At 41.9% G+C, this 17,585-nt stretch overlaps 1 protein-coding gene and 1 long non-coding RNA gene across 5 annotated transcripts in view; both read left to right on the top strand.

Annotated features, from left to right (window-relative positions):
• The window catches only part of LOC127365278 (contactin-associated protein-like 5), a 293,853-nt gene that overhangs the window by 204,806 nt on the left and 71,462 nt on the right, over window positions 1-17,585 (top strand). The window lies entirely within an intron of this gene.
• LOC127365398 (uncharacterized) lies at window positions 3,004-8,801 on the top strand. The gene is made up of 4 exons (XR_007885201.1): window positions 3,004-3,124; window positions 7,482-7,662; window positions 7,814-7,941; window positions 8,421-8,801. It is a non-coding gene; the product is annotated as an uncharacterized LOC127365398 (long non-coding RNA).

A 17,585-nucleotide genomic window follows, 5' to 3' on the forward strand; every position in this document is an offset into this window, starting at 1 on the left:
ATAAAGAGCAAAATATCATTATCACTGCTGACCAGATACATGACAATAAAATAAAAAAGAAAACACGCTCAACCAAACAAATACAAATCAAAATACCAATTGTATTCTGCAATATTTGAAATATGTGAGACATGTATTCACAGTATCCAGAAGCCTGCAATACCAGCTTTTAGTCTTATGTATCTGCTATGAGTCCTTGTCTTCTCCTCCTCTTCTAGGTAGATAATTATTGAGGCAGAATTACTGAGGGTAATTTTGGGTACAAATTCATGTGCTCATTACATTTAAATCACATTAGGTGATAATCTTAGGATACTCTTCTTTGTGTGAACCGACTTTTATGATTTTAATGCAGAGCACAAAGCTCAGAGGGGGTAAATTATTAATTCACATCTGTGTAATATGTTGTCCATCTGATAAAGGAAATAACTGGAAATCTTGTCTGCACAGCAAGCGATGGATCAAAACTATACAATGAGATCTAGTTTGAACTTGCTTTAAGGAGTTTGGGCAGCTATAAGGAGTTCGGTCTACACCTGCTCTATTTGAAAAGTGTCCTGAGATAACTTCTGTTATAAATTGGTGCTATACAAATAAAACTGAATTTAAGTGAATTGAGTTTCATAAATGGCAGCAACACTGAAAACTGATTGATTTTTTTTTGTCCCTCTGGTTTCCCTTGGTGAGAGGTGTGACGGACCAGCTGGGGCAATTTACTTACCAGGTTTCTGGGCTTACAGCTTAAATGATAAGGCTACCTGTTGCTGTAATGTGGAGCCTCAAGCATATTAGAGTTATGTCGTGCAGCTGCAAAATGTGAAAGGACAAACTGATATTTCATGAAATCCCTGTTCTCTTCCTCCCAGAGTTAGTTGTCAGGAGGTTGACATCAATTTTATCTTTGCGTCCTATACAGAGGTAGACCCATGCCATGTGTATCCTAACTTACTGCAAAGACTGGAAGCAGGAGGAAACTGGTAGTTAACAAACAATTCCAATGACTGACAATTGCAGATGAACATTTAACAGATGAAAAAACAAGGGCAAATTTCGTACGCTGCAAAACTTTTCTGCACAGTAAATGCCAAAGTGTTAAAATCCCAGAGTTTTGATGACCAGAGTAGAATTTTATACACTTAGGTGTCAAATAGGCACTAAGTACACTTTTCGGGGGGTACCAGAAACGCTCTTTGGTGTTGTCTCTAAGTATAATGCTGGTGTAGAGTTATTCAAGTGTTTATTTTAGGATGATGGACTCCCTGAGAGTCCAACTGTTGATTGAAACTTTCCCGGCTGCATGTAGGTTTAGGTTTCGATTCGTCATAAGGTCGCTGCGCCTTCTCATTGGTTGAATCCAGACACATGTTACCATTTGTCCTCTTCCACACTACGGCAAACTGTTTTGGCAGAGACGGTGATGGTTGACTAGAGAGGAGTGAAGCCATATCGCCAACGAATTGCTCCGAGTGAGCGAAGACATTTTTGTGCTTACATCAGCTTCACGGGAATGTAGGTAAGAAAGTACCAAGTGAATAATGCACAGGATTTCTGCAGGATTTTATTCATGATTCATGATGATTCATTTGCCGCTTCCTCTGTTGCCTTTTACATTTTTTTTTAATTTATATATTTTTTTGGAGAAATGCATTAGTATGTCTGAAATTTAATTCATAATAATAATAAATAATAATTTCATTAATGTCTTGAATTTAACTTGTTCAAAACTGCAGAAACCCTGAATGCAGAATATTCAGCATTTCTTCGTGTTTTAGTTCTCATAACCAACTTAAAAATGCTAACGTTTTTAGCTAATGTCAAACTTAATAGCTAACGCTAACAAGGCACGTGTCTTCAATTTAGCTAACGCTAAACCTTTTTAGCTAATGCTAACGAGGCACGTGGCTATGATCAGTTCATCTCATACCATCCATACACCCAAATGCAGCGTGTGGATGTTTATATTCAATTTTGTTCAAGAATCCATCATTTTGTCAATATTAACGTATGGACACCGGACATATTTAAAAATTGTATTGTGGTTGCAAGTTTCATCATTTGTCCATTCATTTTTGAAAAGAAAAAATGGTTTTAAAAAGATAATTTTAACCAAATTCAAACTTACGACGGTGTCAGCATTATTCATTTCCGGGTGAGGGTGGTTAAAATTATCTTTTTAAAACGATAAAAAAAAAAAAAAAAAAAGTGAACAGAGTGCCCATACGTTAACATTGACAAAATGATCGCTTCTTGAACAAAACTGAATATAAACGTCCACACGCTGCAGTTGGGTGTATGGATGGTATGAGATGAACTGGTCGTAGGTAACGGGATTTCAGAGACAAGCATTGATTATGACTGGAAATGGCCTTTAACTACTCTGGATAGCTACCACAGAGCGGCCATTGTATAGGGAATTGAGATGGGCTTCTCCATGGATTATGTAATGTTTTCATCTTCAGGTACACTACAATAATAAAAGAGCTTGAAAGCTCATTATTTACCTCAGTGAAATACATTCCAGGCTTCATTTAACTTTTTTTTGTATTCAAAGCTAAAGTGAAGTTCAGCATACCCACTGAGACAGACATATATGTGCTGGAAGACACTAGAACAGAGGTCGATGAAGAGGTCTCTTGAAAATGTTTTTAAAAATATTGTGTTCCCTCTTTTCAGACTCTCCTGTCCCATCCTCATGCACAGACACCTTGTCACTATCGTCACGCTCATCCGAACGTGATACTTCTCTGATGTCCCCAAAAGACAGCACATTGATGATTCCTTTCTGATGTCTCCAAAAAGACAGTGCACCCATGACGCCATTCTGAAGTCCCCACAAAGTCAGCATATTGATGACAGTTCTTCACAGGCCAAAGAGCAGGTGTTTTTCTGTAGAACATTTCTCTTTATGTTGTAAATTTTGGATGTTTTGGCATAACAATTTTTTGTATGCTGATCAAATTTTTTCTTTTTCCTGTTGTCAAGCTTGTCAAGAGAGTTCTGGAACAAAAGCCTGCAGGGGAGAAGATACTTGCAATGAAGAATATGCAATGAGAGAAGAGATGAAGGACCGGACATGCCGTGATCTTGTCAACATCATTGTTGCTGATATGGTGGAAGAGTATGGGTAAGTGCATGATTTATTGAAGATGAATTCATAGTATTTGACTGTAGACATTTTGCTTATGAAAACAGATTATCAAATAGCAGGTGATAATTGATAAATGACAAGCACAGCCAATGAACTTCAGCCTTGTGCCATATTGGCAAGAAAAAAATGTCATGGGAATACCAATGTATCCCGTCTCAGCCTCAGCCTGGGCAAAATTTTGGTTTTAAAAATATGCTTGTATAAAACTGTATGGTTTGACTCTTGTGGTTCTAATTTTCCTTTATATAGTTTGAGTTTACATGTTTGGGGTCACCATTGTAAATTGCCATACTGATGAAGCCAAACAGAGCGGAGCAAGAGCAGCCCCGCAGCCAAGCAGCGTGGAGACTAGGCAAAGCAAAGCAGCAGCGTTTGAAATAGGACAAAGCAGCCGCGACCCCAATCAGCTGATCACACGTTACACCTAATGATAGAATACATACCATTAGCGTCACTACGTTTAACTGTAAATACTGCAGTTGATTACTATAGTGACACACATACCTGTTTAGGGACACACCCATTCGCAGCATGAGCATCTCCAGCGGACCGTGGGAAATGATGCACATTTGAATGCTGACCAGCCGTTTGACGTGTGGTCTGGCGTGGGCCCATGTTACTGGAATCAGGCCAAGTGACAGAAGGAAGAGCTGGAGATGTTAATGCTCCCGAAGCTGCTGCAGGCACTTGGGACGCAGCTGATCTGGTGGAGGGCATGGCAGAAGTGGCCACATAAGATTGTTGGTCTGAGACCAACAAGTTATACTCAAATGAAGGCTCCTCTGCTGGGGGTGGTTCCTCCCTGGAGGGAGAGTTATGAGAAGAGGAATGACCAGGTGAGTCCACCCTTACAACAGCCTTCAGCATAGTGCGGTGGACCCGTCTGACCTTGGTCTCGTTGTCCACTGGCACAATAGTATACACTGCGCCGCCTTCTTTAGGCATTCTCAACACAAAACTCAAACCTCACAGAACTCTGATCCCGGGTCTTCTGGGGCCCCCTAGCGCTTAAGTCACACAAATACACAAGCTGCCCTTCCTGCAATGGCAGATCTCTGACATGCTGATTGTGAACTCACTTCCGCCGATCAGCAGCATGTTTCAAGCGCTCTCGTGCTCCTTCAAATGCTACATGCAAACGGGCTTGGTGCTCTTGAACCCACTCATGGATAGAGCCACCCACAGGACTCTCAACTCGACCCAACAAGAAATCAATCGGCAGTCTGGGTTCCTGCCCGAACATCAAGAAAAAGGGTGACTCTCCGGTTGACTGGTGGGGAGTTGTGTTATAACAAGACAACACATGAGGCAGACACACATGCCAATCCCTTTTCCGGGACACTGGCAAAGTACGCAGCAAGTTGTGGAGCGTCCGATTGAAGCGCTCGTACTGACCATTTCCTTCTGGATGGTATGGGGTAGTGCGTGATTTTACGATCCCATACAGGTCACATAACTGCTGAATGAGGGTGCTTTCAAAGTTACGGCCCTGGTCAGAATGCAAACGAGCAGGGACGCTGAACTTATAAAACCATTCCGACACCAAAACCCTGGCCACAGTAGCAGCCCGCTGATCCCGAGTAGGGATAGCCACAGTGTACTTACTAAAAACATCTGTAAGCACCAAAACATTCTCTAAACCATTGTGGGCTGGCTCTAGAGTTGTGTCATTGATGGCAAGGATTTCATTAGGGCGGGAGGCCAAAAGATGCCCCATAAAGCTATGTGCTTCTGGGTTAACATCTTTGGCCACTTGACACCGCTCACATCTCTGACACCATTGAGCCACCTCAGAAGACATACCAGGCCAGTAGCATTGGGACCGAAGGAGCGCCAATGTTCGCTCCACCCCCTGGTGACCATGCTCCTGGTGCACCTGGGTCAGAACCTCATCTATCCATGCTTTTGGCAACAACAGCTGAAACATGGCTTCGGCGCCATCAGGACGACACACCTTTCGATACAGGACACCGTCCCTCTCAAGTAGGCGATCCCACTGCCGGAGCAAAACCAGCATGGGCTGGGAGAGGCGTGCCTGCTCCTCACGACTGGGAGGCTGGTTCTCCCTCCAAAAAGGCAACAGTTCCTGTATCACAGGGTCAGACTGCTGAGCAAGACGGAGTTCGGAAAGAGTGTGCTGGGGCAAGGCTGCAATGGCAGCCTGGGTGGCCTCTGCCTTTCCCAACCCCAGAGCTTGCTGCAAAGACTTGGGCATCGCAGTGCCTGGAAGCATCACAGCGATGTCCTGGGGACCAGACGGATGCTGATGGGAGAGAGCATCTGCATTGGTGTTGCTCTTCCCTGATCGATAATTTATCTCAAAGTCAAAAGAAGCTAACTGGGCTGCCCACCTCTGCTCAGTAGCAGCCAGCTTAGCAGAAGACAAATGACTGAGGGGGTTGTTATCAGTCTACACAACACATTTATTACCCAACAAGTACCCACTTAAGGGCCAAAAACTCAAGTTTCATGGAGCTGTAGTTTACCATGTTCCTCTCGGTGGGTCGCAGGCCCCTGCTAGCATAGGCTATAGGCCTCACCTTGCCTGCCTGAGCCTGAGAAAGGACTGCACCCAAGCCACCATGGCTTGCATCAATTTCCAGAATGAAGGGAAGAGAAAAGTCTGCATAAGCCAACACTGGTGCTGTGGTGAGCTTAGCTTTCAGTATTTCAAAGCTCTGGTTACACTCATCAGTCCAACACCTAGAAAGCCACTGCTCAGCCTTCTTGCTGGTCTTAGTGCCACCACATTCAGCCACAGCCCTATGCAGAGGAGCTGCCAGTTTAGCAAATCCTTCCATGAAGCACCAATAGTAACTGGCAAAACCAAGAAAAGAACGAAGCTCTGAGGCAGTAGTGGGCATCAGCCAATTGGCAACCACTTCAATCTTGCCTGGATCCGTGGAGACACCGTTGGCCGAGATCACGTGACCCAAATAGTTCACTTCTTTGCAAAAGAATGAGCACTTGCTGAGCTTGGCTTTGAGGCCCTCACGCTGAGGTCGCTCCAACACCACTCTCCATTTTCCTCTACTCCACAGTAGAGGAAAACACAACAATATCATCAAGATATAACAGCAAGAACTGACACTGCTGGTCACCGAAGATGCGTTGCATTAACCTCTGGAAGGTGCTGGGCACGTTACAGAGCCCAAAAGGCATTCTGTTCCACTCAAACAAACCAAAAAGGGTACAAAACGCAGTCTTTGGCCGGTCAGCCTCAGTGACTGGCACCTGGTTATAACCACTGGTCAAGTCCAGGGTTGAGAACCAGCAAGCACAAGACAATGCATCCAGAGACTCCTCTATACGTGGCAGAGGAAAGGCATCTCTCCGCGTCTTCCTATTGAGCTGCCTATAGTCAACACACATGCGCATGCTGCCATCTTTCTTCCGTACCAACACGATAGGGGACACATAGGGGCTGCTACTCTCACAAATTACTTGGGATGAAAGTAGCTGGTTGATGTGCTCCTTCACAACCTCATATTCTGAGGCTGGGATGCGCCTATAGCGCTGCTTCACTGGAGTATCATCTACCAAAGGGATATCATGGGAGATGAGATTAGTACAGCCCAGATCAGTGTCTTTGATGGAAAAGACTGAGGAGTAATGTTTATGCAGGGACTTCACTGCACCCTGTTCCTCCACAGAAAACGGTGACAAATCCACACTCGCCACCTGCTGCACACAGTGGCCACACCTGATGGCACTTCAGTGACCCCTGAAGGAAGGCTGACCACATTCACAAAATCCAGTGTGCCGACAACAGTGTGGGGGTACAAAGCCACATCATTACAGCCAACATTAATGACAGGTATGTAGGCGGTGCCCCTGATGACACGAACCAAAGAAGGGGAAGCAAGCAATCCAGCAGGCAAACCAACCTCTGAAGGCTCGAACAGCACCGCAGACCCGGAGTACTGCTCAGAACATGTGGCAGCCACGATTTTCATTACACCACTAGGAATCTGCCAACCCCTCTTACCACTGACCTTCACTTTCCCTGGAACACCCTGGGAAGCGACATCGCTAGCATGATGGCACTGTAGACAGCATGGAGCCGGTGTCTACCAGACAAGGAACCTTCACACTACCCATGTCCACATCCAAATGGGGACACGACAAAATCAATCCAGAGGCATCCACATTTGCGTGAAACAGCTTGTGAGCCAATAGCAGCCCCACCCAAACTGTGGCTCTGCAGTTTGGTGGGCACTAGTTTTCCGACACCGGGGAGCGAGATTGCTGACTAGAATGCAAATAGGGTCGCGAGGTGAACTGTGAACACTACCACCATCAAATAAACCTACACATGATTTCTCCCCTTTAGGTCTTGCAGGACTTTGAGCTGTTGTTTGGAGCTGAGACTTCTTCAAAACTCCTTGAGAAATGGGGAACACTCCTGAAGGCAAAAGTAATAGAGCAAGCCAAAAACCTCAGCAAGACACCCCTTCTTGACTACCTCATTCAGTCTGCAGAGGAGAACCCTGATGAGGATGATGAAGTGCCAGGTAAGTGATATAAAATAATAACCTGTTTGTATTTGGCCACCTTTTTAGATGCTGACTATTTATTGACAAGAACTTTTTGAACCTTTAATGTAGTGTCATGGGCTTTCATCAGGTGTATTTCATGCTCAAAGCATGTGCTCTCCCTTTTCAGGTTGGGATAGTGACATGGCCTCACTTCTCCTGCTGGTCTACCTCCTGCCACCACCTCCAAGTGGTAAGAAGGGAGCTGTCAAAATCAGTATCCAGGAAGCTGTGGATCGTGTAGTGAAGTTACATAAGGTAAGTGTATCCTGATTTTTTTATTTTTTTATAAACCATCCAATATGGTGTAGTGTAACCCAACAAAACAGACATGTTTTGGCTAATTATTGTACCTTTCACTTGATACAAGGGAATTTTCTCACAGGTAGCGATGCGGTAGCATGACTGTTCAACATGCATACTGGATAGAACAATCCTCAGTTAGGAAATATCTGAATCTAAATCTCTTCCAAAACTCCAGCACTTAGACAAGTGATGTCCCACAAATACCAGAATAAATTGCAAGTGATGATATGTAAACACAACAGTTTGCGACAACTTCTTATAGGATAGAGTTCAGTTGAAGTTCCTTGTTTAATTCTTCAGAATGAATGGTGTGGAGGTAATTATTTTTGCAATGCACCAGTTTCTTTTCAGTGTCTTCTCCATGTCGAGGCCTTGTGAAAATAAAATCAATAAAAATGTTATGTGTAGTAATACTTTTTGTCATTTTACAGTCATGTCGCAGCCTTCAGGAACACTCGGACCAGCGGAGGCAGCCCTACATCCTGGCAGTTGGGACGACAAGAAACAGCATCCATGAATACTATATTGTGATGGATAATGTGCTCCTTCCCTGCAAGGCCAGGTCTTCCCTCTCAGCCTTTGATGAACTTTTCAAGGCACATTATGTGTTTGGTGTCTCCTATGACCAGGCCTTAAACAGCATGTTGACATTTGTGCAGACCACCATCTACAACATTAACATCGGGCTCTCTCATGAAACTCCCAGTCAAGGACCTCAGGGCAAAGCTCCTCATCGGAACTTGTGATGTTTAGATGCTTTGTGTGCAAATCCCCTTTTCTCAGCATTCAGCAGTTGGTCCGCCATCTCAAACTTTCCCATGCCTTTTTTCCTGGTAAGCAGTTTCAATTGGTGTGTGACCAGAATGGATGCCGTCACAGATTTTGCACTTTCTCAGGCTTCAGAAAACATCTTCACTGCAAGCATAATGCTGAAAGTCTAGATCCAGCTGATAATGAACCAGTTACTCCTTCAGTTGTTGTACATGATCAACGAACAGTGTCAACTTTAATTTCAGAGCAACCAGTGAATTCTCAAAGCTGTACTGAGAACAGGCAACATACCCAAGAAATGTGTGCATCCCTTATTGCAAGATTTCTGTCATCATAATCAGTTTCTTATTTCTCAGTTTGTTTATATGTGTTTATACATTTATAAATTAGGCCCCTGATGATAATACAAACCCCTATTCCAGTGAAATTCCTATATTCAACGAATATACAACGAAGACAAGATATTTAATGTTCAAACTGAAAAGCTTTATTGTTTGTATTGTTGCAAAGATTCACTCATTTTGAATGTCATGGGGCATGGATATGCCATGGACACTAACACACCCCCATGGCTTTTTAAAAAAAAAATTTGTAAAGTATATTCTTTTTGGGCTTTGAGCTGAAGACAGACAGGAAAGGGGGGCAGAGAGAGGGGATGACACGCAGCAAGGGGCTGCAGGTCGGATTTGAACCCTGGGCTGTTGCAGCAAGGACTCAGCCTCGGGACATGAGTCGCCAGCTCTACCCACTGAGCTACCCGGGCACCCACACCCCCATGGCTTTTGAACATAGCCGCGAGGAGCACGATGTCCATGATTTCCAAAAACTATTTTAAATGTGGACAGCACTTGTAGTAGCAACAAACTGTGTTAACTGACAATTGTTTTCCAAGGTGTTCCTGAGCCCACGTGGTTATATCGTTTACAGTAGTGATTCCCACTGTCACATAGCATCCCCAGAAGCTCAGTCATTCACAACCAAGGATGACTTGCTTGTGAATGAATTCCGGGGATGCCCCTTTTATGCCCAATCATGACACTCACGTGTTTCCAATGAACCTGTTCACCTGTGGAATGTTCCAAACATTCCCAGTCTTGATCCTGTCCCAGGTTTTTAGGAGCATCTCGCAGGCCTCAAATTAAAAATTAGTTAATATTAGCTAAATAACAAGTTTTTCAGTTTGAAGATTAAATGTCTTGTCTTTGTAGAGTATTCAATTTAATATAGGTTGAAAATTATTTGCAAATCGTTGTATTATGTTTTTATTTTCGTTTTACAGTTGTCCCAGCTTCATTGGATTTGTAAAACCCATTGAATCAGATTGACAGAATCTTCATACTTAGTAAATCATTCTGTTAGAGCCTGTGCCCTGTGAATTGAAGCATTATCGGTCTGGGAGACACAACTCCCATCAATATTGAGGTTATAGGATAATGGTAATCTGTGTGGGACGAACTACATTAATTGTTTTTCCCCTCATCTTCCAGGCTTTTCCTTCAATTGGTCACCTGTTTGTACATCTTGTAGTCTATAACCCTTGGTAGAGTGAAGAAGTGACCATACAGCATATGGTTAAACAATTTCCATGTATTTCAATGAGTGCCCTGCAAAAGATTACAATCTATATCTTTCCAATTGTAATGTGACATTCAATTCAATTTTCAATTCAATTTTATTTGTATAGCGCCAATTCATAACAGAAGTTATCTCAGGACACTTTTCAAATAGAGCAGGTCTAGACCAAACTCGTTATAGCATTTACAGAGACCCAACAGTACCACCATGAGCAAGCACTTGGCGACAAGGGCAAGGAAAAACTGCCTGTTAAAAGGCAGAAACCTAGGACAGACCCTTCGGCTCAAGGTGGGTGGTCTTCTGCCTCGACCAGTTGGGGTAAGAGAGAGACAGACAGACAGACAGACAGACAGTAGCGCATTATATATTTGTCATTGGAATAGAGGTATTTAGACCAGTATTCATTGTAATAACAGCTCTTCACGGATACATTTCCTTAATTTCAACAGATATGTCTGCAAACAATAAAAAGAAGCAGAAGAATACTGCAGCATCAGACATGTAGCAGAAGAATTCTGCAGCATCAGACATGTCTACAAGGAAGAAACTGAGGGGGAAAAAATCACCCAAAGGTTATTAAGCTTTCCTAGATTTACATTTCACCATTTCAAATCAGACTTCAAATACAGTGATTCTTTTGCCTTAGCCAGATATACTTAAGTCATAAATATATCATGTGTTGTCTGTCAAAATAATTTTTTAATACACTGATGATGTAGATGTATGAGCTCAAACTCAAGTACTTTTTTTGCTCTTTCAGAATGTAACCATGGGACCGCTGCAAAATGCTGAAGGTTAGCTTTACACTAATTAAAAGTCTTAGATGTACTCAGTGGAATTGAAGCACCCCAACTGGAAACCCCTTAACCCCCCAACTTTGATATTTTTTCAGGGGATCCAAATGAAGTTGGTGGAATGGGAGCCCTGTTCACTCTAGTATGTACAATTTATCATAGTTTTGATTGGTATAGCCTAATTCTTAGTACTTCAAAACTTCAAGTAAAAGCCTTGGCTTGTATTTGTGGGCAGCTGTGGCTCAGTGTGTAGAAGTGTCCTTGGGCAAGACACTGAACCCACACTTTCCCCCCAGTGTGTCATTGGGTGTGTGAATGCGTGGGAATCCAATCTCCAAAGCTGTCTGCAAACAGTGCTGTATGAATGTGTGTGTAAAAGGGTGGTAGTGATGAACATTGTAAAAGTGCTTTGAGTGATCCCAGAGACTATAAAAGCGCTATATAAGTGCAAGTCCATTTAACATCCATAATTGCTTCAGCCACTTAACTGACCGGGTTGTATTTGGGATAGCCATCTATATGTGGCTTGCCTTTAATTTATCTAAATGAATAGATCTAAATGAATTATAATTTAGTGCATGTAGGTACCATGAGATTAACTGGATGGATTAATTGTTTAGAATCAAAACTAAATTAAAGCTGCAAGCAGCGTTGAGCGGGACCTCGCACTCCACGCAACTCGGGCGTGCTGCGGCCGCGTCGCGTGCCGTCGTAACACGTGCGGACCACAACACGAAAATGTCACGTACATCAACTCAAAATCGCCACGCAGCGCTTACCAGCTGTTGCTTGAAGGTGGCGCTATTGCTATATCTTAATATTGTCATGTAGACAAGTTCAGGGCGGGACTGTTGTAACACACGTGAAGTTTCATTGAGATTGGATCATGAACGCTGAAGTTACGAGGACGTGTTCCGGGCGAGACTGTTACAGAATATATGAAGTTTACTGGAGATTGCACAATGCACACTGAAGTTATGAGTGCTATTTCATGGCGGATCCACTGAATTCGACAAGTCGTCACCGGCGCGGTCCTTTCACGTAACGCAGCTGAAAATCGTAACGCAGCTCAAAATCGCCACACAGCGCTTACTTCTTATTGCCAGTAGGTGGCGCTATCACTATGTCAGAATATTGTCATGTAGACGTGTTCAGGGTGGGACTGTTATCAAACACGTGAAGTTTCATTGAGATTGGATCATGAACGCTTAAGTTATGAGGACGTGTTCAGGGTGGGACTGTACACTGAAGTTGAGTACTATCTGTTTATGGTGAATGGTCGAAATTCAACGCAATGCCACGGGTACGCCGTTTGACGGAATGTCGTAAATAGCACAACTTTTAATCATGAATGTCTTTAGATTGCGCTGATTAAATTGGAAGTTGATCCGATAAATTCCCTAGGAGGAGTTCGTTCAAATACAAGGCGAAAAATCACAGAAAATGAGCACGGAATGCAAAATGGCTGACTTTGATGCCAAGCCACGGACACGCTGTTGACGGAATGTCGTAATTAGCACAACTTTTAATCATGAATGTCTTTAGATTGTGCTGATTAAATTTGAAGTAGATCCGATAAATTCCCTAGGAGGAGTTCGTTCAAATACAACGCGAAAAATCACAGAAAATGACCAAAAAAATCTAAATGGCTGACTTTGATGCCACGCCACGGACACGCCCTTCAACGTACATGCCCAAATAGCACAACTTTTAATCAGGACCATTTTTTGAGTGTACTCACAAATTTTGAAGCATATCCGATAAATTCCCTAGGAGGAGTTCGTTCAAATACAACGCGAAAAGTTCGCCGAAATCGAAACTTTAAATCAAAATGGCCGACTTCCTGTGTGGTGTCGGGTATGGGTCCAAGAGGCTTTTTTGTACATATCGGTGAAACGTGGCGCCGGGGCTGCTGTTTTTTTATCCTGTAGGGGGCGCTACACACACGACAAACACGATTTTTGGTATGTGAGCTTCAGGCACTACTCTACACGTGCCCTGTGAATTTCATATTCATAACTATTGCGGTCTCCGCACAGTGATTTATCCTGCCACCAGAGCGCCACCCAGTGGCCTGATTTTTTTTCCTTTTTTGATGAGCCTCAGGGAGCCATGGGCAATCATCCTACCAAGTTTCATTTTAATCACACGTGCCGTTGCAGAGATATAAAGTCCTTCATTTTAAAGAGCGCCACCTAGTGGTAATGGTCTGAAATTGTGCACGGTGCCTAAGGAGGACATGAGGAACTATGGACCCAAGTTTGATGTGAATCGAACATACCAATGTTAAGAAATGGTCCTCTTCCTTTTTTGACGAAAAATCTACAGGAAGTCTTAATTTTATAGCGCGCTTATTTTTTGAAATTTCAAAAAGGTTCAAATTACTTTTTTTGCCAGGGCGGTCCCCAGGTGCTAGGTGAAAAATTCCGTGGGAATTGGACAAAGCGTGTAGGAGGACCACGAAAACGTACTTTAAGGACTTTTCGCACTCTAGCGGAAAAAAATTATAGGCGGAAGTGGGCGGGGCCTATATGGAGAGATTCAGCTCCATTCACTGAACGCGTGGATATAAGTTTTTTGAATGTGCGACAAAATATGCAAAAGTTATTAAGTAACCAAAAAGTGAAATTACTTTCCTAAATAGTAGCGCCACCTAGTGGCCGACCTGAAAAAGACACATAGAATATAAAATTTTTCACCAGGCCTGACAACTTTGCCAAATAAAATTGAGTTTTCGTATATGTTCAGGGGGGCAAAAACGCAGTCGAAGTGGCCTAAAAAAAATAATAATAATAGGTAAGAAATCGAGCAAAAACAATAGGGACCTCCAGCGGTCGCCTGCGAGGTCCCTAATAATGATATGTTGCATGCTGCCTAAAGTTTAAACATACACGCTAAGCAGTGCAAGGGAACGGAGATCTACTACGCAAAGCAACTAACTGAGACTGAGTTTCATTTATCAAAATGTGCTATCACATCAGGCCCGTAAGAGGGCGGACAATTTTTGGCACTGAGCTTTTAGTTCAAGTTTCACAGTATTTGTGTATTTTATCAGTTATGTGGTGCTTAAGGCAGATAAACCTGACTGTCATAATGGAGAGACATATGTTAGACATAATCACCAATTTATTCTGAGTAAGGATTTCCTTTTTCTTTATTGAATTTTGATTAGATGTTGACATTGGGATTCTAAAGTAACACACACGTGGGAGGTCTTTAATGACCAAATTTCCAAGACTATTATTGTGCAGCAAATTGCAGAGGTCTTTTACAATACGATACCTTCAGAGCAGAGGTATATGATTTCAAATAAATGGCTACACCATAGGTAATGCATATTCAAACCTTAACCAAAATATTACCATAGGCAGGTAATTTACTATTATCAGGTTACTGTAAGTTTATAAACCTACTGAATGAAGGGGTGGCTTGCTGTTCCTCATTGCCCTTAACCTTGTCATGTTTTGAATTTAATTCATGGCTGATATAAAGACCTAAATGAATAACAATCTCTTTTTATTACAGTGGGAAAACTTGACCGCCACAGTGGGTGACGGAGGAGAACACCACAAATTAAGGAAATGTTCAATCCCATTGTTTTGTTCCATAAGTTATGTGTATGTTGTTATACAGTATATTAAAAAAAATTCAAAAGCCTGAAAGACTCCCACTTTGTAGCAAACCAGAGAACATATGCTGTGTTTGCAAAAGCTTGACATATCATCTCTCTCCTTCACACATAGATAGATAGATAGATAGATATTGCATACTTCCAATAATATAAATACAATTAATTAACCACCATGCAGAGAAAAACTTGATCATACACCAGAAATAAGTTATTACTAAGACCAGACATGTGGTGGCAGCACTGTGTATGTCATAAGAAATCAGTCATCAGTGAAACACTGCCTGGCTATTTATTGAAATATCATGATCGAGGAGTAATACCACAAATAACAGCCAGTCCATATTCTTACAAAGTGAAAATATTTAAACAGCTAACAATGATTCCAACAAGCAAGCTAAAAGGACTTCTTCATCTTCTTCTTCTTCTTCTTCTTCTTCGTGGCGCCATGACGTGTCAAAACCCATCAATGAGATTGCACCACACTGGAAGTTAAATGCACAGAGGATCCGGTAGATTTCAAAATTAAACACAGTAGACAAACATCCGATCGTAACTCATCACTTTGTCAACATTAGTTTCTCCTGCTGCCACGGAATAATGTGTTGATCAGCAAATCAACCTCAGACATGTAGTGGGTGAGGGTTTGATCCGTCAGACGGAGCGAAATCACAAGGGAGTCCTATGTGGAATCTGGGGCCACAGCTATGCTAGGCGATAGCAGCGTCCATAGCAACCAAAACGTTTCAGTTTCACATTATTCTGGCGAGATCTGAAAAATCTTCGCAACAACGAGCAAGCAAGTGATTATGTACATTCACTGAGTGAATATTATGAAAATAAAATATATATTTCTCGTTAGAAATGTAATCAAAACACATTTTTATGCAGAAACTAACTCAAAATATAGATTTTTTTCACTTAAAATGAGGGAAATGTCCGCCATGTTTTTTGTTCTCACGGCTGGAATCTTGAAAGTCACATGGGCCCAGGCTCTCGCAGTCCTGTGGGAGGAGGACAGACATCATTGGATTTTAATAGATTCTGAGAAAGCAGGGTATAGTGAAACATTTCCCCAAGAGCCTGGACTTAACACTAATAATAAAGGTAATTAATCACTGAAGATTAATAATACACTCGTAAATGGGGCACCACCTCCATTGTTTAGCTACTGGAATAATCCGGAGGAAATTATTCCACAGATCTATTCAAATCAATTTCAAATCAATTTATTCAATTTCAAAATCTATATTCAATCTCATATTCTGAAGTAGTGATTTCTTTTACCCGATTCATCGATTTCCCCGCATCAAATCAAACCTGCACCGACAAGGACATATGGTTATATATGTTTATTAACTAAACTAATGTAGAGTAAATAGAATGAAATGATAATGCAAACAAATGACAACAAGTAACAGAATATGTGGACAATATATGAATTATTACTATTAAGTGATTCAGGAGCGATGTTGGATTTTGCGATACGGCAGTAAGTTTAAAATATTACGAGAGTAAATTTTAGAACTACGAGGCCCTAATCGAAAACTCACTTGGGAATCAGAGCTTACAGACAGACACCAACTCTTTCTCGTGTGTGAATCCGGCCGTGTACCAGAGAGTCAGCCTACTTTGTTTGTAGATGGAACTTGGAAGGATTCCAGGCCCTTGGCTTTCCTCCTAGCTCAACTGTGGCTTTGCATCACTGATCCAACAGGCCGAAGGAAGTTGCGTCTCGTTCCTGGTCCCAGTGGCCCTTCAATTCAAAGGCCCAGCGCGTAGTTTTTTACGCTTGAGTGTGTTGGAGGCAGAGTCGCTGGATAATAATGTCTTTGTTCGGCTGGAAACGTTTGTACGTCTTCTTGAGCAGTCAACAACTGCGACGTCCTTCTGGCTGATGATAAATGTCTTAGAGTGGTTGGTCTTCAGCTTTGATTGTAAACTAATTCAGTTTCTTGTTTGAAAATAACTGGAGGATGAAACGCTGGCCTGGCGAATCTTCCGTAGTCAATAAATCCAAGAATTAGATTAAATTCACTTTCTGTGAATAAGGAGACAATACTTGACGATATATATATATATAAGACTACAAAAATATAAAAGAAGAAATTCGTTCGTGTCTTGAGCTTTCAAAATAAAAGTACTTAGAAAAGTACTTTAGCACCACAAGTTATTAATTGAGGAAAAATTCAACACAAAGTAAAGTACAGAAATTAAAATTAAGAACGAGAGTAAATAACGAGTGGATCCAACACTATTAGAAGGAAGAAAATCTAAGAAGGACAGAAGAGATCAGAAGAGAGAGAGTGACCGGAGTCTATCCCTTATACCTTTTATTCTGGAGGCGGAACTGGATGAGAGGAGCTGACCGCGCACGTCACTTCCTCTGGTGATATTTTGATACCCGTAACTTTAATCAACTTACTCCTTTGTGTTTTAAAGTTTCGAGATCATGATTCACCGTTCACAGAACCCACCATGACTTAATACACAGTTCACATGTTTTAACATAACATAACCAAAATCACTTGATGTAAAGGAAAAGTAGAACTGATTAAAATCTTTAAATCATAATCATTAAACATGCATATAAAGCAACACTGATGGATTGTACATATTTTGTATAGTGCTAGCTTATTCCTTGTTATAAATTATGTGTCAGGCATTTACTATTTGGAATAATACACAATTATAAAACATTACCAAAAGGTGGCTCCATCAAACATTCAGACATTTTACACATGATTTTGTAACTAAGTCCAACCTGAAGAGAGAAACATCAGACTAACATTACATTTGTGTCAATTTTTTGTAATATTACGTAAATG

This window comes from Dicentrarchus labrax, unplaced genomic scaffold (assembly GCF_905237075.1).
Source record: "Dicentrarchus labrax unplaced genomic scaffold, dlabrax2021, whole genome shotgun sequence".
Classification (NCBI taxonomy): domain Eukaryota; kingdom Metazoa; phylum Chordata; class Actinopteri; family Moronidae; genus Dicentrarchus; species Dicentrarchus labrax.